Consider the following 22,478-nt stretch of genomic DNA (forward strand, 5'->3'; position numbering starts at 1 on the left):
TCAAGTCCAAGATCTGATGTTCATGCACCATCAAATACCTGGACCTGGTCTTGGACCTTTTCTAGTCACTCTGGCGGCTCCTAGTGGCAGCTTCAGATAAAACACTGCAGACAGACAGACAGACACATTCATCCTCCTTCCTTACCCGTGCTCTGACCTCGTGACATAAGACCATTTTTACTCTCAGTTACAAAAGTGCGTTGGTCAATCTGATGGTGTGAACAGAGCCGGTTACAGGAGTGAAACGTGTTTTTGGCAGCTTCTGAGAGCAAACCTTTGGTAAAAGACATGTTAGCTGTGTTACATCACTTCTTTTACTGTCTGCATTTTCAGACAGAGACCATTTGTTCTAATTCTGAATGATGGGTGTCTCTTTCTTCATATTTTGTTTCAGAATCTGCCAAAAGTTTTCAGGGCGTGATGAGTCAGGTCTGTAGGCAGACCACTTTAGCACCCTCACTCAGAGAAACATCAGAAAAATTGGCGTTGTCTTGTCTAAGTGAAGTCTACCTGGAAGTATACGCTGTTTCAAAACCTGTACCTATCACTCAGCATCTGTTGTGCCTTCAGTGACGGCAGGTTTTGATCTGTGAGCTGATAACAAGTCTGGCAGTCTTTCTTCTCTGAAGATTGGAGGATACAGTGTCAAAATGTAAAGGTTTGACTTGAAAGACCACGAGATAGGTCTCCACATCAGGCACAGAGACCGCAGCAAAATCATTTACAGACAGTTTGCTCTTTGCATGCTGGAGTTTTAACTTGTATTTGTTTTAAAGGTGTTTCTGAGCCCACACAGTAATACCAAACACAGGATCATGTCTGGTTTTAACATTAAGCTGACACTTAAAGAGATTCTCTGAATCTTTTAATAGCAGCATGCTCTGAACATGATGATGTTTTCATATTATTGGCAGTTTTATGCTCAGAAACATTTTTATTAACCCTCACTTGCATTGTGGTGACTGCAGTGGAAGGCGATTTAAAAGTCACTTTCTCTGAACTGCTCACTAGTCTGTGTCAAGATTTTTTCCTACAGTGTTTTCATTATTTTTAAGAGAAAAAAAAATCTATATATTTTTTTAGATATTGGTGGGGTTTTTTTTGTTTGTTTGTTGTTGTTTTTTAAGTTAAAGACATGTATCAGAGGGTTAAAGAGTGTATCAACTACAAATTGTACAAAGATTAAATGTGTGAAAATATGCTCAAATTTTGTGCAAAGAATAAAAAAAAAGTATTGTTCATGGAATTACAACAAACAAAAAACAATTTAATTCATTAACCATTAAGTTCATACTGTTTTATGTTAAATGCCCAGGCACATGTAGTCCACTGGAGTGTACATATCTTTGACTTTCTGAAAAAAGATAAATAAATAGATACAGGAAAGTAAATAAATAAACAAATAAATAAATAAAAAAAATAATCCCCCAAAAAGAATGAAAGAAAAAAAAAGAAAAATATTTTCACAAGCTTCATATTTCTTGCATCAGGGTATTAAATTGCATTTTATTTATGTAACAGCCATGGACTGTATAATATAGAATAGAATAGAATAGAATAGAATAGAATAGAATAGAATAGAATAGAATAGAATAGAATAGAATAGATTAAAAATACTTCATTTATGTGCAGGGAAATTCAAGATTAGTGACAGCAGCAATTAACAAAACAAAAGTAAGAAAGTGTATGGAAAGTGTAAAAAGGTCTATAAGAAAATAGATGATGACAGCTTGTCCATCATTGTCCAGTTCAGTCAGCCTCCACCTCCACAGGGTCCAGGACTGAGCTTCTTCAGCAGTCTGTTCAGTCTCTGTCTCCTGGATCCTGTCTGCTCACAGCAGGTGAAGCTCTTCCAACGAGGTGTTGGTGTCTGATGTTAGCTCTGTTAGCCATGTCTGTGAATAGCATGATGCTACTCTGCCCTCTGGTATTCCCTCTGTTGCTGGGTTAGTACAGCTAGCTCGTCCATCTTATTGAAGATAGATCTTACGTTCCCAATAACGATGGATGGAAGGACAGGTCGATGTCGTCACTTCTTAGCTCACACCTGAGAATCAGCACGTCGTCCTCACCTCCTTCTCCTCACCTTGTGGGAAAACATCAGGCCTTGCACCAGTTAGCATTGGCATGCTAAAGGCTGCTAACAGCTAAGTTCACAAGTAAACAATGCAGCCATGGTTACATGTAGGATCTCCAGACAAACACAGGAGAAAAAGTAGTAAAAATATCACTGAAGCCACAAAAAGTTTGGTGTCCATGACCAACAAATGAACCATACAAAGTAATGATCCATGCCAAATGCAAAAATGTCAAAAAAAAAGAGACAAAAAAATAAAAGAAACGGACAAGGAAGAGAGAGCTACTGTAACAGGCAGTCACAACAGGACAGAAGTAAGTAAGAAACAGGTGGAAGTAGTCTCTGTGACATCACCCATCTGTTTCTGATACAGAGTTTTGAAGCCTCTAACTTCATCTTACTCTGGTTGAGGAAGTTTGATGTAGAAATCTGGAGTTGAAGCTGAGTTTTCCTCTAAACTACAGCGCTGTCAGAAAACCCACTCCCTGAACACTATGTGCTGACAGTGAAATGAGCCCCTAAGAGTGAAGTCATTTTCTGAACCAGGTGTAAACATGTTTATTTCACTTTTAAAGATCAGCTTATTTGATAAAGTGTTTGTAATACATCGGTAGCCAGCCTTAAATGGACGCTCAGTGAACCATGGTTTTTACTTATTTATATATTATTAAACCAAAATTGTCCTAATAAACAGTGCAGCTATCAAGTATCTTCGACCACAGTTTTTGTGTGCTGTAGGGTCTCACCTGAAGCAGCCACCAGAAGCTGCCAGAGTAACAAGGCCATGGCTGAAAATGTGCTGGTGTGTGAACAGTGGCAACATCCTTAAATGATGCATTTGACAAAAGGGTGGGTATCCTCACAGTGTAGGGGCTTTAGATGTAAGAATACAGCATGAATATGGGTTGTGGAGTCTAAAAGTTGGGTCTAAAAGACGTAAATTATCAATTTGGTCCCGGCAGGTTCATATGTTTTCTTTTGCACTTTACTGGTACAGTGTGAAAACAAAAGGGGAAGCAAAACTTAAGCTGTGGTAAGTTAAAGATGATACAGGCCAGTGTCTCTGGGAGGGTGAATGTAACTGTGAGAACTTCAGATTTCCTGTCAGTGTTCACAGTTCATGTTCTTCAAATTGAAGGAACAGGATATGACAAATTCAGTCACCAAGTATCACTCTCCACTGAAGTGTTGAGGTCTTTGCACCTCAGTTTACGGAGCAAAACTTATCACACTTCACCAAGGTTACTTTTTCCCACAAACTCTGGTAGGCCACAGGGGCAGGCAGGCTCCGACAATTGTAACCTGCGTACACATTTCATAAAGAGCCAAGAGCTTGAAAATAACAAAGGATGGCCTCACTCAAGATCACTTTGCTTCTCTTTATTTGTCTTCAGTCCTGTGGTAAGGATATATTTTATTAAACAGAGATTGTTAGTAACAAAAACAGGTTTGATAACACAATGGCTTGGCAGCTTTATGTATGTTTAAAGTACACTATTATTAATGCAGAGAATTTTATTCTGCAGCTCTGACTTCAGCTTGTAATGATGATGGTTTGCACAAAGTCAATTAATGATAATTTTAGAAGTTAAAATACAACACAGGCATATCCAAAGTCAGGATCAGGGGCCAAACTTGGCCCAGGATCAATTTTTAATACAGTCTTCCATCTTACTGAATTAATGCCACTGAAATGAATCATGTTAAACTATGTGTACATTTACATTTTTTGTTGAGTGAAAAAAACAAACAAAGCAAAAGTGTATCTACTAAGATCTCAATAAACTATATCTGGACTGTGAAAAGGCTTTTTGTATAAAGATAAAGCTCTTTACATTCTGCAGAAACTCAGCAACTCTTACAGTTGATGTCTTTAAAACAATGTTTTTATCATGAGTTAAAAATGTGAGAGCTCAAAACATCTTGACATATGTTCTCCATATTCTACCTGGTATCAACAACTGAAGGACAGGAGAGGTTTGATGTCATCAGTCTGATGATGGAACAAGGATGTCTGAGCACAATTAGTGACTGAATTTTACAGAAAACACTGAAAAAATAGTTACAAAATAGAGCATTCATATGTAACTTTCAAGGTTCATAAATATGTTAGCTATTTGCACAAAACCAATTGTGACTCTCCCTTATGGAAAAAAAAGTTTGACACACCTTCTTAATGGCCATGTTAAACTACACTCAAGGAAAAACATCACTGAAGCAACGTGTAAGCATATGTTCTCTAGATGTTAATTCAACCTCTATTCAAAAGGTGTTTTTTCCTAGAACACTCCAATCAATTTACAGGATGAAGAAACATTTTTTTTAACTTCATCTCTAGAATATTTTTTTGACATTCTCTTGGTAATGCTTTTCTTTTCAGTCCATGGCAGGGTGCAACAATTACTTTTAGCAAACATGCTACTGCATGTTAAGCTATGATTCACTGAGGTGATAGTGTTGAAAGGAATGCGAACTTGAAAGTGAAACTTAAGAAATTAATTTCAGTGTTCACATCAATTGAAACTGAAAGCACAGGTTGAGACAAAATGCAGCTACAAACATTAGCTGCTCTCAGACTTTAAACAGCTTGAAACTAGGAGAACATGGCTTCGATCAAGATTGCGTTTCTTCTCTTTATTTGTCTTCAGAGCCCTGGTGAGAATTTTTTTTTTCTTTCAAACAAATATTGTAGATAAAGTGAATGATAAAAAGGTCAGGCTATTTTATGTCTATTTAAACTGCAAGTTTAATAATGTAGAAAATGTCACCCTGCAGCTCTGACTTCAGCTTTGAAAAATGCTAAAGGTTTGCATGATGCTCCAGACACTAAGACAGCAGTAAGTGAATGACTTTTTATGAGATAAAACAACAATTTACCCACAAAATGTAAGACCTAATGCCACCTGTATAAGTCACCTGTCTGTTTGTATGAGCCAGCAAATCACAGACTCGATCCTTAACCTGTGTTCTGCCTGCTCTGCTTTTATTAAATTATTATTTCCATGATGTGACTTTATCTTTACAGGAAGGGGACAGCTGTAAGGACTGTATCATAATTTTTGAACTCATTGTTGACCTCATTTCCAAAGCACATCTCCAGGTGAGTCGCACAAGCAGCTAACACATTCTTCAACATGAGTATTTGCTCACAGATTATTAAGCTCATTCTGTGGATGACTGTATCTAAAGTCAAGTTTAAAGGTCCCATATTCTGCTCCTTTTCTGCAGTTTAATATGGATCATTGATGTCTTCATGAAATGGTAGTAACATGTTTTGGTCCAAAAAGCCAATAAATCAAGCACAGCAGCATTGTTTCCAGGCTCTCATAGCCCCTCTGTTCAGAACACTCTGATTTAGTGGGCGTGACCTTCATATGTAAATGAGCCACCGCTGATACCGCCCCGCTCTTCCACGTCACTGAGAGCAGCACCACAAGCTCCGAGTGCACAATTTTAGAAAACAGCGAAGCTCGTTTACCGTAACATTACAGGCTAAAACAACAGGCTAACTGCAGCTAAAGTTAGCATCCTGAAGCTAACTCAGAGACAGGGGGGACACTGAGGAAAAGCTCTGCTCTGGTGGACCATTCAGGTCACTTGCTCCTGATTGGTCAAAAAAGGGAAGCGCTGACACGGCAAATCCCCAAAATTTAAACAGCTTGTTTTAGGTCAGGATTTAACATTCACAAGCACTATTGAGTACAGGTTTTATCATAAAATATCACATATTGTGGGCTGGGAGGAAAGCCAAAGACCCACAAATTTCACCAAAAGACTTAATAAAGTGATTTTTGCATAATTTGGGACCTGTAAAATACCAACTCGCTATTTGAAGGGATTCCCATAACCTGTGCTTGAATAGTTTTCAATAAGATAAACACCTCATATATTTCTGGACTTCTGCACTTGTAATTTTACCTGTTAATGCAGCTAGCATAGCTTTTACAAGATGCTATAAAGCCAGTTTATTGGATGAAATGGGTAACACTTTACAATGAGGGTCCCTTAATGTTAACTGATGCATTATTGTGCATTAGTTCTAAGTTTATTAATCATTATTATGTGTTACCTCACATTGATTAACACATTAGTTCAGCATTAATGAGCAGTTAATAAATGTCTAGCATTAATAAAAGTCAAATTGTGTATTTAGTTATCCATTAACCTTAGTAACCTTACATAAACCTCAATAAATGTAAAGGAGTGCATTATGTAACTATGGTTAACCATAAATGAATGCTTTTTGGACCCTTATTGTGAAGTGTAACACACTTGTCCCTAAGGTAACACCCATGCTGGTAACACTTTTATTAACTACATTTAATTTAGCATTAATTAAGCATTAGTTAAGTATTAGTTAGTACTTGACTCATAATCTGTAAAGCAAGAGTTACAAAAGTGTTTATAAATAAAGTGATAAATTTTACCTTTGGTCTGACTCAGGAGCTAACAAGCTTAATCCAGACATTCAGCAGCATGTGGAGGGAATAATGGTTCTGTTGTTCTTATAGTCAGTGATCTTTCTTTTGATTATGAAGATTTGTAAAGCAGTGACTGCATTAACACATCAAGATTAAACGGATCATTCTCAGGTTTAGGTTTAAGCACTGCCAGCTCATACAGGTCTGTGTTTCAGAAAAAGATCACTGACAGCGTGTGTGATTACCTGCCTGATCAACTTGGTTTTGCCAAATACTGCAAAGAGAATGCGCAGAAGTTCCTCCCTGTGGCCATCAAGTTCATCACTACTGCTGCTGTTGTGAGTCACGCTAGATTTGTTCCCAAGCTCTGGCGAAGTTTGTCAGAAAACTAAACAGCACAAAAAGTAAGGCAGCTTGTGTTCAGTGGATTATTTCTTTGTTGTAACAAAATGTCTTGACAATAAATCATGTACCTTTGGAAAGCCTGCTGATTTCACTTTTAAACAGTGCCATGGTGCTGACACAGGTGAGCCAACATGGTTGTGTTGGTCACTCTGGCAAACAGCACGCGCCAGTTGATCCCACAAGTGTTGAATGGGTTGAGGTCAGGACTGCTGGAAGGGCACTCCATCTTCTCCACATCCAAAGTCTGGAGGTGTTTTCTGAGAAACCCTGCTCTGTGGGGGTCAGTGTAGTCATCTTGGAGGATAGAGCTGAGATCATTCAAAAGTGGCATGCTGGTTCTTGGGGCAGACACCCACCCCATGATCACAGATGCTAACAATTAGGTGCAAATCAGGCTCCTGGGGAACAGGGGCTAAGACACGAGTCAGAATAAGTTGTTTGGCATTGGCAATAAGAAGATCTGGAATATTTTTAATGGGTGCAACCCACACACACTTCTGTTCTGCTTATCGCAAAAATCCATGCTTATTACAAATGTGTCTTTACTTAGAAGAGAAATAAACAGGCTTTCGAAAGGTACTACATTTATTGCCATGGGGCTTAGTTACAACAAAGAAATATTCTACCAAACACAAATTGCCTTATTTTTGTGATATGTTTAGAGGCAATCATTTTGTTTCCTTAATTTTTGCTGTTTGTGTTTTTGGCTCTGTTTCACTCAGACATCATTTCCTATCTTCCTGTACAGAAACCAGCAGAGCTCTGCAAAAGCCTTAAGCTTTGTGGTTCCAGTGACACAGAGAAGATGCTACGTTCAGTCATCAAGGGGGTCCTTCAGGCAGCAGTGGACACTGAAAATGTAAAGGTCAACTTAAAGTAACTATTTGAAAAATGAAAGTGACATATTTAAGTCTGACTTTGATCTCTTGTGATGAACTCCCTCTCCTGTCAGGTGACGTCCTTAAAACAACACACCTTTCGCAGTTTTCTAACCAAGACTTTTGAGGAGCTTCTAGTGAATCAAAAGACTGAGGTGAGCACACAACCAGGAGGTAAACAGGTCATCTCTTCTTAATTCACTCCATCACAAATTAAATTTCATGGGTTGAAAATAAGCTTGTAACAAAATTTTACAGGGTATGGTCATTACATTTGTGAAGATGGTATGGGTATGATTTTAATTTTCTGTACAAATGAAATATTGTCTATTCACTGTTCAAGTTTAAAATTTAATGTCTGATGTAAGACAGCGTTATGAGCAAGGTTAAAATAGTTTGGGATTTGTCATTATAGTTTAGTTTTAGTTAGTTTTGACATTTTTTTTCCATTAAAGTTTAGTTTTAATTAGTTTTAGAGCAGGCATTCTAGTTTTTATTTAGTTTTAATTTTTGCAACAAGGCTTAGTTTTAGTTTAGTTTTAGTTTAGTCTTAGTTATTTCATACCTTATTAACCAGGTGCAGGATTCAAAAAGGTCAGAGTAAATATTTTGTCATACTGTTTATTTTCCAGTCCAGCATGGTGCTCACTGCTCAGTCAATGCTGATACTGAACTGTTGGCTGCTGCCTTCATCACAAGAAAATAATATAAACTTAATATAAAAATATAAACATTAATTATATAAAATAATGTTAACATGAATGAAATAAAAATAATAAAAACATAATTTATATAAAACAATATAATATGAGCTTTAATAATTAAAAACTTGGACTCACATGAAATTTTTAAACTATTACAGATGCTCTGATTCATTGCTCCTCTACATTTTGTTGCAGCACAGAGCACAGCCAGTCAGTGCAGTAAACAAGCACGTCCCTATACGCCGCTACGGCTGACAACTGCCTAAAACTGTCTAAAATTGGTTGGGAAAATGTGTTGGATTGATTTAAATCCTAAAGGCTATTAATGTTGTCAAAACTCTAACCAAAGACATTTTGTCTTTAATTTTGGTTAGTTTCAGTTAGTTTTGAGAACACAAGATACAGTTTTAGTTTACTTATTGTTTTTGTTTTATTTTCTAGTTTTTATTATTTCGAGTTAACTGCAATGTATTTTAAATTTTAGTTTTCCTTTTTAGTTTCGTTTTAGTTAACTATTAAAACCTTGGTTATGAGTTAATATAGCACAATTCAAAGGGGTAAGATTAGTTAATACTTCTTCCTACTCCTTTCCGCTCATGTTAACTTGAGAACCATGTTCTGTTTTCATTATTTTTTTCTGATTATCACTTCTTTTGTATTTTTCATTGTTAAAGTTGTCATCTACATGGTATAAGATGTACATGTTGTATAATAATCTTTATTTATCTACCTGATAAAGATTCATTCTTTCAAATAAACAAAGACTCCTTCTGCTCCTCCCACAGGAAGCTGTGGTCAAACTGCTCCAGGAGACTTGTCAACTGTTACCCAGCTTCAACAGGGATCAGTGCAAGATTGTGGTCAATGAGTTCGCAAAGATGGGGCTGAAAATCATCCTGAGCAACCCGACCACTAATGTCTTGTGGAAATTGATGTCTCTAGTCTGGATGCTGTATAGATAAAGGCAGGAAACAGATCAAGTGTCTTTAGGGTATTAATGATTGTAAGAAGGAGTAAAGAATAAGGACTGTCACAGCTGTCTACAGAGAAGCTCAGCTCAGGATATAATATAGGACACTGTATATGCGTCAAACCCCAACGCCTTTGAACCTTTTTACCAAGAAGGCATGTGAGTGAACACAGTTTTGTAAAGAAGACACAACAAAGTCTGCACCAAGTCAGGTGTCAGGAATGTCAAACTAAATTCACATTTTAATACCCAAATTGGAGCCAGCTCACTGAATTTATCTGGGAAGTAAATCAAATTAATCAAGAATAACAAACAACAACTAAAACACATGTCTTTCTCATAAAAGGAAGTAAACAGCTATAATTTGACAACCAAAAATAGTAAAACAGTGTCTTTAACAATTAATGGATAACACCAATAATTATATTTTATCATTTAAGATGTCACTTTGATAGCAGATCTTGCACATACTGGTGGATTAAATATTACTGCAACACAAAAATATTTTGGTAATCAGCAATATACACTGGGTTGTGGTCTAATAAATTTGTGAAACTGTGTACTGTATTTCACTGCACTGCTCTTTTACTCAAGTCAGCCATGCCTTCATATGGACAAAATTTTCATATAGGTGTAGTCTCCATGACATCACCCATCTGTTCCTGATACAGTCAAGTGAAGACAATCGTCGTCAGAGGCCATATTGGAAGTGCTGGCTGAAGAGGCTCGTTTTGAGCCTCCTCACTGACAGCTGCAGGGAGTCAGACCTGTCAGTCTGTGAGCTGTGTCTTGTGATCTTAAAACCTTTTAAACCACTGAGTTAAACATTTTTTGTACCAGGCTACAAATATGTTTTCTTTTATTTAATGCCATTAAAGTGTGTCTTGTTTTGGCTTGGTTTATATGTGGTTTCCGCAGCCAGCTTCAAGTGGACCATCAACAAACCGCAACTTTAAGCACTTCTTCACAGGTTTATTTTTTTTAAAGCTGATTTTGCCCTTTGGTCTTGACCCTTAATTTATACATTTAAAAGGCCAGGTTAATTGGCCTGTCTAACATAAAACTGATGTGACTTACATTTCTTTTTTGCTGTTTTAATGTGAACGGTACCCCATGCAAAATGGAGATTTATGAGGTGAATATCTCAATTTCATCCTTTTTCCAGGAAGTTAACAAATGATATGCTGGCAGAAGTGCTAACCGATCATGCAAACCTTTTCACATCTATAAATTTAAAGAATGTGATCATGCAGCTTCAGGGACTTTCTGGCAACCTAAAGTGTTTTTCAACCTATTAGCAGTAAGTGTAGGTATTTATAGGGTTGAATGATACCAGAGAGCAAATAATGATCCTTTGTTCAGTCGTCTGTGGTTGTTAGACTTATAGGTGAGCTTAAAGAACTGGGTGCAGTCCTGTCAGACGTTCCATTTCTGAAGAGATTATGAATCAAATAATGAAACTAGACCAACAGCTTAAACGGATTAAAGCGGTCTGATTAAGGTTTCTTATTATTAGTTTCTTTATGAATACTAAGCCACTCTAAGCTGCCTGTGTGCACAACGCCCATTATCAGTGTCTGATGTAGGTAAACTCTGTCCTACAAAACAAGTCTGACGTCATGACCTCAACAAAAACTGTGCTACTCACTGTGACCAGCAGTCATTGACTGAGTGGTGTGTTTATTATGATTCAGGTATACATCATACTGTATTGAAATGATGTTCTAGTTGTGCCCAAAGACTGCGTATCACATGGGTGTGATATCCGTGGCGTCACCGATCTGTTTCTGGTTCAGCTCTGAATGACACAGATGGATGATTTCTAATGACCCCTGTTCAAGGTGAAAGTCAGCTCTAAACCAGATTACATAAAGCCCAATTATCTGTGTTGTTTGTACTGTAGTGTGTCTGCTGTAGTCCATATTTACTGATGCTTTCCATGTAACCCAGCATGTCAACATTCTTTAGACAGCAGGCTTTGTGTGATGAATTAAACCAGTGTTTATCATCCTGTGGTTTAGTTTAATGAATCAAATAGATCGTATATAACATGATGAAAACTAACTTAATGAAAGGTCACTGAAAGGAGGGGTCCACTTGTAATGTGTTCTTGCTCTTGCTACCTTTGTGTCTTTAGGCTTTAGAGTTTTAGGGAACTGAGGGGCCATAGTGTACTAAACTCATCAGTAGAGGCAGTAATGAGGTGGGTGTCTTCACTCAGCCCTCATCTGTTCACTGCTAGTTAAACCCCAAATTTTCCCTTTCAAAATAAGCGCATGCAGAACATTCATTGGACCAACTTAGTACACAATATGTATGAAATTTTTTATATGTTGTTATTATTCACCTTTCATGTTATTTCATTCTAAATCAGCTACCCAAAGTCAATCAACACTTCAAGACAAGGTCCACCACGGGGACTGACCCATGACCTTGGCGTTATTAGCACCACGCTCTGACCATCTGAGCTAACCATGCGCCTAAGACCAACTACTTAAGGGGCCACCAATTTGCATATGGCCACACATATAAAGGGTCAGCTGGGCTGGTTTTGCCTTTTGACCAGCATTAATCAACCATAAAGGGACTCAAACCCTCAATTTTCTGATCCAAAGTTGGACGCCTTGTCCATTACGCCACTAGTCATGGAAATCTGCTGCCCATTCAAAAGTAACTCGTTCTACCTCCGAAAGAGAATTATGAAGGGATGCGAAAGGCCAAGCCAAGACAAGGTTTTTAGTGATTTTGAGGAGAGCTGTTTTTGTGCTGTGCTGGAAACAGAAGCAAGATTGTTTGAAACAAATGTTATTGGTGAGGTAGGACTTAAAGGGTGACAATACGTTCCAGGATTTTTGACAGAAAGAGGAGGTTATACATATCGTCAGGATGGAGTCCAGGTTTCCTCTGGATGGGGGAAGCGGCTGAAAGTTTCGGCTTTTGGGGGCTTTAAAATCCCTTGAAGTGTTGATTGACTTTCAAGTCCTACCTCACCAATAACAGTTTCAAACAGTTATAATCTTGCTTCTGCCCCAGCACAACACAAAAACAGCACTCTTCAAAATCACTAAAAACCTTGTCTTGTACTCCGATTCTGGCCACATGGATCTCACCGCTGCATTTAAAACAATAAACCACACTATTCTTCTCTCTTGTCTGGAACATACTGCCAACATCACTGGAACTGCACTCTGCTGGCTGAGATCCCACCTCTATCAGCATCCTACCTCACTCCCCCCCTTTGCTCAAGGTGTCCCCCAGGGTTTGGTTCTTATCATACACCCAACATGGCCTTCATGTTCCCTGCTACGCTGATGACATCTAGCTCTACATTTTAACTAAATCCATCACCACAGAAACACACTCCAATGTCATAAACTGCTTCTCTGAAATAAACACCACTAAGCTACGACAAATCTGACCTTATAATCATCAGTCAAGTCCTCCACAAATTCCACCCCCAATCTGAGCCTCAACCTGAAAAACTCGACTTTATGTCCTGCACCTTTGCAGAATTATTCACATTTCTGTTATACAGCATGTTACCCAGCTCACTGAAATTGCCTTCATCCACCTTAGAAACATCACCTGAATCCATGCATTCGTCACATCCTGTTGAGATAACTGCAACAGCATCCTCTATGGTACAGCTTCCAAAGTCTAAATAAAATGAAATACATCCAGAACTCTGCTGCACTCATGTGACCACATCATCCCTGTCCTTCATCATCTTTCATGTCCCCTACCACAGTTTAAAGTCCTCCTCCTCACCCACAAAACCCTACACCACCAGGCCCCTTCTTACCTCAATGACTTCCTCCACTATCACACTCCTTCCCGTAGCCTGTGTTTCTCACACAGACCCACCCACCAACCTTATTTTTGTTTGTACTGATTTTAACAATTCTTGTGTCTTTTTTTTTTTTTTTTTTAAAAAAAAGCACCATTTGCATTACATTTGTTGTTGTTATTATCATCGTTATTATTATTATTATTATTATTATTATTATTATTATTATTATTGGGTGTAGTAGTAGTAGTAGTAGTAGTAGTAGTAGTATGTCAATGATTATCAATTATTAATGGAAGACTTTCCCTAAAATTCACAGTTGTTGCAGATGAAAGGATTAAAATTATCTGATCTGTTTTGCCGTTTATCTCACTTGTTTAAAATATCAGTGAAAAAATGTATATAGGTGACCTAGATTCATTTGTTGTGCTCGTGCCTAATAGAGGAGTAAATCACAGTTTATCTTGATTTGAAATGTTTCCCAGACGCTTATCTTTATGCTCAGTAGTTTATGGTAGCAGACGGGTGTTGTTTCCAGCAATCCAAGGCTCTGCAGCAGTCCCAGATACCTCGACCTGCCTACCTATGGTGATATAACCTGAGGCGGATTCTTCTTTTACCCCTTTGATGAGCTTTTACAACATGCACTTGAACTTCCTGTTTAGCATGTAAAGCCGGCAGCCTCGCTAAGAGGAAGCAAAAACAAACTGGAGGTGCTGACAAGAACAACAATAGAAAGTTTAGGCATTGTGATTTCTTGTTGTTGAGTTGTCCAGGTACCTGGCGTCACCATCGATGTCTGCAGATGATCGTAGGCGGGATTCCATGACAGCGTGTTCTGTTTTGTTCCAGCCTGACTTTCTTCCTGGTCATTCATATGTGATCTTGTGAAATCACCTTGGCATCCTGCTTGTCCCTGCTTCCTCCTGGTGTGGATAGAGACAAAATCTGCAACTTTGGCTCTTGTGAGGACGTTTTAAGTGATCGTAAAAAGATCCCTCTTAAAATGAGACCATCACTGTCAAAATAGGATGTTTCTAAATGGTATTTCTCAGCCTCCGGATTGGGTCGGACAAAACCAGGTTGATTTAATGTACATACAAGTCTATGTCACAACACCACGCCAGCTGACAAGGTTTAGTAGTGAGAGGAGAGATCTGTGTTTTTCTCCGCTGAAAACGATTTCTGTGATTAATTTTGTAGTGATGGTGGACACTGGAGCCAAACTGTCTGACAGAAAAAGGACAGAAGAGCAGAAGAAAGATGAACAGGAGAGAGATAGAGCATGAGCTAACACAAGGTTTAATCTGTTAATGATAATGTTGATTCCAACCCCCAGTCAGCAGTTATTCTGCAGTGGTCTGTTCAAACTTGAGAGTCTATCAATAAAATGAAGAGTGAGGTTACGTTAGCTCTGATTGGTGAGGTTAGAATTGGTAGATGAACTCTGGTAGGACAGAACCAGACACGTCTCAGAGCACAAGGCTGAATCAATGAAGCTAACTACTAAACTACGGAGCTCACAAAGTTTGTTTGTAGTCATGTTTCAAACTGAAGTACACCACTGCATAACTGTTGTCAAATACCTTACTGCATTTTGTTGTATCGGGTAAAAAGTTGTTGTGACCAAAGAAAAGTAGTGTTAAAAAAAAGATCTGATCTCCATTTATTTTTCAGAACAAACACAAGCCTTGTTGAGAGACATATCATCAGACAGTATGCACATGATTATCTGCAATCCACTTCAAACAGATAGTCCTCAGTCCATTTAACTTGCTTCAGGTGATTTCACTTTGCAAAAACTAAAATGTTGGCAGATTTCTGTCTTATGGTAAGAAATAGTCAATTAGACTTGATATAAGCCACATTCACCTGCCAAGTTTAGAAATAAAAGTCTTATCCAATATGTTAAAAGACAAAGTGATGCCTTAATTGTATGTGAGGAGAATTTATTAACATGTTTATTTTCTTGAATTGAGACATTTTTCTTTTTTTAAAAAGCTTAGAAAGTTTTTTTTTTCTTCCACACTAAGGGTAAATTATCAAGCACTTAAGACAGTATTTAATTTCTTTAATATTTTGAAATAAGATTTTTTTTCTGGTGAATGTGGCTCAAATTAAGTGTGCTAGACATTTTTTTTTTTTTTTTAACCAAAACTAAGACGTAAAATACTTTATTAGATTTTACATGTTGCATCACCAGGGCTTTTAGTCAACAAGCAGATTCATCTTTAAAAATGCTTTTTTTGGTCCACCAACTAGAAACTATGAACCACATTATCCAAAACAAGCCGCAAAGAAATTGACTCAGCATTAAATGTGTCCTGCCTAGGTTTTATAAAAATATGCATCTATTGTCAAGTCTTGACCAAACTTTTGCATCTATTGTGTTTTGAAATGAAGAGATAAAATTGTCCATTGTTAAAAAGGAAACTGAAAGGAGCAGCTTAATGAACAGTTGACCAAACACAGTTCAGGGTGGTCACTGCGGGGAATGAAGTTTTTTTTTTTTTGTTGGTGTCTTTCCGGGACGATGGGACTTTGCTCTGTTTGCCTCATATCAGTGACTGGAAGAAGAAGTGGAGGGGGGGTTAGAGGAGTCCTCTGGGATCAGGGAGGCTTTCCTGGTCATCAAACAGTTTTACAGTTCACGGATAAACTGAGTATTTTTGCAGGATATTCTTTTCTGACTTTTCTGGATAAAATAATAAAGGTTGATTGGATGAATGAGCAGTAAACCAGGCTTTGATTTTTCCCTGCTTTGTGTAAAAGTAGACTTATAGATACTTTAAACAACAGGAGTGAACAGAAACCATCTCTGAAACCAAAATGACCCGATTACAATGAGTTTAATAACACATACAGCTGCTCTTAGACTGAGAGGAAGCGAAGAGTCATTTGATACGTTCCAACGATGTGAGAAAGAGATTAACTGACATGTAAGCTGAGTATCAAATGCTCCATGTTGACGGATAATAGCAAGCTTTTTACGCCCTCTTACAAAATGATTAAATAAATGTGTGTTGAGTCACATCATTTCAGTGCTGTCAAGACAGTAAGCTCTGTTTCTAGTCAAGGGTTGAGCAAAAGAAATTCTCCAAGGCTTAAAGGTACTTTGAGGACTTCATGAGTAATCACACTTTTATAAATTTGGCTGTTCAGAATCTATGATTTAAAATAAGATATCAGCAATAAAAAGTGGTAATTTCTAGATATTTCTCAGAATCTGTGGTCAGGTCATATTTTTCCAGGGAGAACACAAATCAATTTATGGCTCAAAGACTTTAAGTCCCTCTGATCAATCTACACCCACTGGCAAAGTTTAGCAGCTGCAAGCAAGATCTGTCCTCTTTCTCTGCTGAAAATGTTTTTTTCCCCTTGTCCTGTTCAGCGTCACGACAACAGAGTTATGGTCTGGCTGCCGTATTGTGCAGAACACATTTGCTTTTCCAAAGGGAGCCATTAGTGTATAAGGCTCCCCTTGAGTGTTAAAATTGTACTCTTTATTAGTGTTTTTTTGATATATACTTTATACATAAATACACATACATATATATGCATACACACACACATACGTATATATGCTATACGAATATGCTATATTCTTGAATTAATTTTGTTGTAATGGTTGACACTGGAGCCTTACTGTCAAAAAAAAAAAAAAAAAAAGTTCTGAGCAGAAGAAAGCGTAACAGGAGAGCAGAAGAAAGATGAACAGGAGGGAGATACAGCACAGGCTAAAACAAAGGTTAAGGTGGTTTCTGTGCATGACTTCTCGTCTCCCTCAATCTTTGCCATGGTAAATGTACTCGTCACCACAATGGAGCAAATCCAATGTAAGATGATGCATTGACTTGAATGAAACTTGTCACAGGATCTTGTGCCATGACGGCCCAAATACACTAGACCCAGTTACAATCAAGCAGCACCCTCGGTCTAAGAATATGAGACAATGTGAAAGTGCTTAAATCTGCTGTTTTTCCAGTGTCCACTGAAGGCTGACTCCAGAAGTCCAGGAAGTCACATACACACCAAGCCAAAAAAAACCCAGTAGAAATTAACCTATTTACTGCCTGGTTTAAAAAAAAAAAAAACGTCTCCCGTCTGAATCACTAATTTTACTATCAGCACATGCTTACGGGGGTGAATTTTTTGTCTAACTTGGCAGTTTAGAGATTCCAACCTCACCCAATCAGAGACACAGCTCAGGTGACGCCCTGTAGCAAAGCCTTTGCCACTTACAATATGGTCACTATAGCCCATTTGCTCCAAAAACCTTTACACTACTAAATAAGCTTAACTTTACAAAGTTTGATGTTTGTCTTGTGTCAAATAGCGCAACATAACCACAAACAAATATATATTACCTTGTTGCTTTGAATCCTGGGAAGAGAAAAGTAATTTTAAAAAGAAGATCTGCTCTCCAAAACAAATGCACGCCTTGGCAAGAGTCACATCTGTACAGCAATTTGTGATAGTGCTCATGGGAAACTGAGTCTTTATCCCAGAAAAACAATATTGATTCCAGCCACAGGTGTCATTGCAGCAGCATATTCAAAATTTTGTGGCTAAGAATGAAGAAAAATGTGAACATCGACTAAAATGAAAACTGTCTTTGTTTCAACAGTTGTGATACTCAGTTATATACTCAAATATTATAACTCCCAGTGCATGCTGGGTATAATGAATACAATGACAAGCTTTAAAGCTTTGATTTCATGAGTTGTGATGTGGTTGAAGACGTCCTCAGACAGAGTGGAGCCCATGGTATCCAGTTTCTCATAAACACATGATGCTGTTATGTAACTGTTTGGAGTCAGAGGAACTGAATTAACAAACATTATGGTGAGAGCAGCCGGTTGATTTAACAAGTTTAACTCAAAGGCAGCTTACACACACACCCAAGGGTCTGAACACTGACACACAGAGGGGAAGTGAAGCTTGAAGAGGTTAATGTTGACGAGTTCTTCTTTTTAGGTTAAATTTTTGTATTTTTGGGAAAAGACAAACAATGAGGCAGTTCAGACTGACTGTTGAGTGCACCTCATTTTTCGAGGGTTTCTCTTTGTTCTCTTTATTTCGCTTTGTGAGAAATAAGGAAACATACATGAAAAAGGTGTGGCCTCTTGTTGCTCAAACTTACCTTCAGTGTAGCAACCCTTTACCGTGCAAGAAGCTATACATTTCTGACCCTGATCTAAGATCGTGCTGATGCACTGACAGTCGTTTTCAGCGCTTAAATCATCTGGTTTCCCATTGTTTGTGCTGTTAAACACATTATTCATTTGTTTTCTTTTTAGGACAGGTAAATTTATTCCCACAGTGAAACGTCTGCCAACCATTCCTGGGCTCCTGTTTTGATAATGTCATAAAATGTGACTTCCTGCACCTTACCTGCTACTCTCAGTGTAATCAATCTGACAGACACCTAAACTTTACTGCTTTCAGTTCTGAGCCAGTTGCTTCCTTATGTTCAGGTTGTGTCTTTGTTGTATAACTTGTATACTGACTTATTGTCATCTTAAATGACTCATAGCGATGAAGACAGCTCTGCTTCCTGGATTGTGAGGGGATTTCACTCACAAAAACAAGTCTGTGAGGCAGCGTTGAGTCATAGAAAACCTGATATTTGTATCTATTAATAAGAAACTTGTTTAACGTGACGGCTGAGTTGACGCTGGAGTGTTGAGTGTCTTGACAGCACACTTTTGTCATATACCTTTTTCAGTCAAGAGCTGCTCTCCCGCCGACGGACTGAAGAAATATCATTTCTTGCTAAACTCTGAGGTTGGCCCACGGTGTTTCAGCCATTGCAACTAGTTTCTGCTTTTTTAACTTTCTTCACCGCGAGCTGAGCAGAGTTACTGCAACTTCCCACAGAGTATCGCAAGCTGAATGATTTGCTGACAGAAACATGATCCTGCACTTTTGGACAAAAAACAAGCCATTGTTGAGTCATGGTAGCATTTTTACATAGATGAAAGACAATGGTCGTTTATCCATCTATCATATTCCACTCATCCAGGGTCAGGGGTAGCAGTCTGAAGGGAATCATCCTAGTCCTCCTGAGGCCTTTCCAGACCAAATTTTCGACCAAGTTCTGGGCCTCCTCCCCGCTAAATGTGCCCAGAACATCTCTTATTGAAGACACCCTTACCGAGTGCTTGAACCAGCTCAACTGTCTACTTTAGATGGAAAGCTTACTGTTGGCGGTTGCAATATTGAAAAAAGCAACTAAGTTTAGATGAGGTATATAAGGAGACTTTAAGCCACTGTAAAGACAGCTACAGGGTGTCAGCCTGTCTAGCAACTCAGCAGTCGCGTATATGGGCAAAACTGATAAGTTTCATAGCTCAAAAAATTAAAGGTTATGAAAAAAATCCTCTGTTGAGTGTGTGCTGATAAAGAAATAAACTATTCAGACCAAAACCAATATTCTAACTAGATGTGTTTATCTTTGCTGTGAAATTGAGCTTTTTTGAATAGGTGTATATGTGGTTTCTCATACTTCTGCAACCACCCTCCAGTGGACGCTCAAGGAATTGCACTTTAACATTTTAATGGGTTGCAATTTGTTTAAAACCTGTAGCTCTTGACTACAGGTAAAGGGTTGAAGAGATATAATTACTGATTATTTTATTTCTCTTTTGCATTTAAAACAAATATAGCTCACACCTTTGAAAATTAGACAAATTGAAAAACCTGATTAAGAAACCCAGAGGATACAAATCATAGACTGTATAATATATGGACGTGGTCTCCACGACGTCACCTGACTGTTTCTAACATAGAGAAATTAAGTGAATTGGCAGCAGGGGCCAGTGTGTGAAATACTGTGCCACAATCAGGGGTCCACTCTGACTAGCAGGTGTGTGCTCACACATACAAACATACATATTTGAACCAACTTATGGCCAAATGTACTTCTGAAGAGACCCTCTAATATTTTGCAGTTGAGGCTTTCAGGGGTCTCAGGCCCCCCTAGGACAATGTACGTCATACACTATTGGGGGGCCATACTTGAAATGGTGACTGAGTAGACGGGAATTGAGCCTCCTCACTAACAACTACAGGGTACCAGACCTCTCAGTCACATGGGCTGCGTTGGGCTCTGTTTGGACAAACTCTGGATTTCTATCTTCTAAACCGCTGAGTTACAATAAAATTCCCCCCTACACAATGTGTGATATTAGCAATGTTAGCATTTCAGACCCAAGCTGTATTTTCAACCAGGCTGTAAACATGTTTTAAATGCCGTAAAAGTCCATTTTTGGGGCTTGGTGTGTACGTGGTTTCTGCAGTCAGCCTCAAGTGGACCATCAATGAGCTGCAACTTTTAGCAGTGCTACACAGGCTTCATTTTTCTAAACAAGATGTTTAATTCATGTTTGAGCATAATTGAAATTGCAAATAAAACCCCCCAAAAAGAAACTTATGCAAGTGTTTGTGTCTTATTTTCAGTAAAAGTGTCTAAGACTCATTTACCTGACAATTCCAGAAAAATATCTTACCTCAAGATACATAAGACAAAAAAACAAAAAGAAATCTGCCTAATCAGAAAGAGAAATGTTTTGTTTAGTTTTTTGTGTATGGACCTTATTCTTATTTAAAGAAGCTAAACAAGTACATTATACTCACCCCATTGGAAGATTCTCTTTTGTCTGTGCAAGCAACTCAGGCGTCACTTTTCCGCTCCCTTCCAGTAAATGTGGCTTGTGTTGAGTCAGATAAGACAATTTAACTTTACAGTTTTTAATAAAAAAAATAAAACAAACACTTGCTTTGATTTCAGGTTTTGCAGTGTGCAAGGAAAAGAAATGCTTCATTTTTTTTCTGGCTTTGAGACAGGCTTGAGTAAATAGTGATGTATGTAAATGAATAAGTAAACACAACCACAAAAAGGCCTTCCTCATATAGTGTGTGTTTTTGTTAAGGGCCAGGTGTCAGACAAAGTGATTTCCTGTAAAGTTTTGTTCCTTTTTTCCATGGAAAGGCCTCTCAATGAGTGGTGTGTCTGCCAACAGAGAAAAATGAAAATGGGAAAATTCTTCTCACACATTCACAGGAAAAATCAGAGAACAGATAAAAGACACATCTTTGCCAACGAGACTCATGTGTGAGGTGTGAAATACTTTGAAGCCAGGAGCAAAAAAATCAGATTGTGGTCACTTCTCCTCGGACTGTGATGGAGGCCAGAAGCTGCAGCTGGTTTTGACCCTCACATGGATCTGCATGATGATTTTCACACTTGGTGAAAATGAAAGCCATGGGATGTGTTCAAGGTCGTCTTTTGTCTTGGGCCGGTGGACATTTTAAAGGTCTCTTCCTTGTTTGGTTATCATTGACCATTTTTGCGTGTCAGCTATGAAGAAAGCTATTGTATGAGCACAGCAGTCATGGAGCTCCCTGCCCAAAAACAAACAAAGAGCTTCAGGGAAAATTTTGACCTTAAGCCTGTCTGATTTTTCCTTATTGCACAAGCATTTATTCCATACAACTGATTACTTATTGACCTGTAATAAAGTCAACAAGACACTGGAACTCGGAAAAGGAAACAAATGAATATGGGTCATTTCTCATCAAATTAAAGAGGACTTCTCATTCCTGTAGAAGTCGTTCAGTGATAATCTTAAGTAAGAAGTGTGAGGCCTTCCTCTTTTTTAAACACTTTCTCAAGTCCATCGGTTTCTGTGTAGCAATACCAAACACTGTGAGCCACAACATGTCAACATCAGTAAACAAACGGCACAAATTTGGTCAAATCCTGTGAGTTAGCTCAACTTTCTGAAACTTGACTTAAAAATGTTGAATGAAAGATGATATTTGAATTGGAGGAAATTTTTTATTTTTATTTTTTATTTTTTAGATGTTTTTCTGTGGAAGCATTTATCAGTCAGTGACTGCCTCCTAATTAGACATCACACACTGCACCTTGCGTGCCACTTAATCTGCATTTTCCTGGATTACATCAGCTCGATCACTGACCGGAGACAATAACTGATAAGAATGAAGGATTTCCTTCAACACACAGACGAGGAAGAAGGAACTTCTGCTCTTTACTGACAGTAGCTTCACCTGCACAGCCCTGGGGGCGGGGCCTGGTGGCCTCAGACTGAATAAAAACAAGGTGATGATGTGAGACGCAACATCTCCGACTCCAGATCTCGAAGAGCATCTGACACCTTCACAGCTAACTTCTCACGCACAGGTAAAAAAAAAAAAAATTTTTTTTCTTT

General features: G+C 38.2%; 2 long non-coding RNA genes across 2 annotated transcripts; both read left to right on the forward strand.

The window, feature by feature from the left end:
- Positions 1-4,625: 4,625 nt before the first annotated feature.
- Positions 4,626-6,801, forward strand: LOC141805092 (uncharacterized). The gene is made up of 4 exons (XR_012599688.1): positions 4,626-4,732; positions 4,853-4,914; positions 5,103-5,177; positions 6,714-6,801. It is a non-coding gene; the product is annotated as an uncharacterized LOC141805092 (long non-coding RNA).
- A 526-nt stretch (positions 6,802-7,327) lies between these two features.
- Positions 7,328-10,010, forward strand: LOC141805814 (uncharacterized). The gene is made up of 4 exons (XR_012599733.1): positions 7,328-7,479; positions 7,652-7,762; positions 7,856-7,936; positions 9,271-10,010. It is a non-coding gene; the product is annotated as an uncharacterized LOC141805814 (long non-coding RNA).
- Positions 10,011-22,478: the final 12,468 nt, after the last annotated feature.

Source organism: Halichoeres trimaculatus, unplaced genomic scaffold, assembly GCF_033239565.1.
Source record: "Halichoeres trimaculatus isolate MK-OKI-2021-1 unplaced genomic scaffold, fHalTri1.1 fHalTri1_scaffold_16, whole genome shotgun sequence".
Classification (NCBI taxonomy): domain Eukaryota; kingdom Metazoa; phylum Chordata; class Actinopteri; order Labriformes; family Labridae; genus Halichoeres; species Halichoeres trimaculatus.